The following is a 1,407-nucleotide window of genomic DNA, read 5'->3' as shown; positions in this document are numbered from 1 at the left end:
ATTATTTTATAATACATTTTCATATATTTCTATTAGAGTACAAATTTTAAAAATATTACTTTTTATCGAAATAATTTTTAATCTAGATGGTCAACTGTCTCTAATTTTTTTGTATTACTTTTAAATGCAATTTAGAATAATCTGTAATTTTTTCAAGTAATTCTTAACATATTGCATTTGCCTTACAACCTCTTTAAATGTACCGTAAAGTTCTTGTGATGTTGTTGCACTAATTTTATAATTATTATTAAAAAAAACTTTTTTTTACTTTTTTTTCCTTTTGAATACATAATTTAATTATAAAGAATAAAGATAAAGATAAAGATAAAGATAAAAAAAAAGAGCTTTTCCATCATTAGTTGTTCCATCAGTTTCTTCTAAATATTACAATATAAAGAGTTTATGTTTAAAAAAATTTAAACTGTAGAAATATCGTATAGTGTATAACATTAAGCCTATATAATGCCTTACAATAGCTACAAAAATATTTTTTACGCGGTCCACTTGGTTATATCATTAAGAATACATTGCGAGCGTATGTCTCATAATTGGTGTCAACTGGTCGCAATTAATGACACGCACGTAGTCGAGTGTCAGTTCCTCGTAAGATAAGCAGTTTAGCAATCGCATCATCATTTTACGCCGATTTCGAATGCAAGAATAATTTTTCTTTTTCCTCCTTCTAATCACAATGATTTCAGATCTAATTTGATTCCTTCTCTCTTTAAATGGAGAATCTTTCCTTTTGTAATTCGAAAAAAAAAATATGAGCATCCGTTCCAATGCGCTTTGATTATGCTTTAATGGAAAGACAGCTAAATATAGTACAGAGGCGGTTAATAACAAAGGATCGATATGATCAAGTGCAGGTGAATAATTTTTTCCCCGAAGAAACTCACCGCTCGATTATAGGTAATATGTATTTTTCTTCTTTTGCCGTAACGGCATTGTATGCACCTACGCGAACGGCGCATACGACATGCATGTTACACATGTTGTTCACCTGCCTCGTTCAAAGCGAGTCTGTATGACAAGCGACTATGTAACATCTATCAACTTTTCTTTTTTCTAGTGTTAATCTTTTAGCGTCGCTAATTATTTTTACTGCAAATCTACTACAATTCGATATTACTTTAGATTACGTAAATTCAGAAAAAAGTAGTACTGCCTATGAGACACAATTGGAAGTTAAATTTTTTATTTGATTGATATATGTGTATGTTGCAATTAATATATAAAATGAAAGGAAATACATTCTACGATTAATTCCGATGTTCACTTACAATTATATGTAATTATATAAAATTATATAAAACTATAATATATAATTATACAAAAAAGTTGACATATTTTATATACAATTATATATAATTATATACCCTAATAGCAAAATGTTAGCAATTTGGA

Source organism: Atta colombica, unplaced genomic scaffold, assembly GCF_001594045.1.
Source record: "Atta colombica isolate Treedump-2 unplaced genomic scaffold, Acol1.0 scaffold13, whole genome shotgun sequence".
NCBI classification, from domain to species: Eukaryota; Metazoa; Arthropoda; class Insecta; order Hymenoptera; family Formicidae; genus Atta; species Atta colombica.
Note: the sequence above shows the minus strand (reverse complement) of the source record.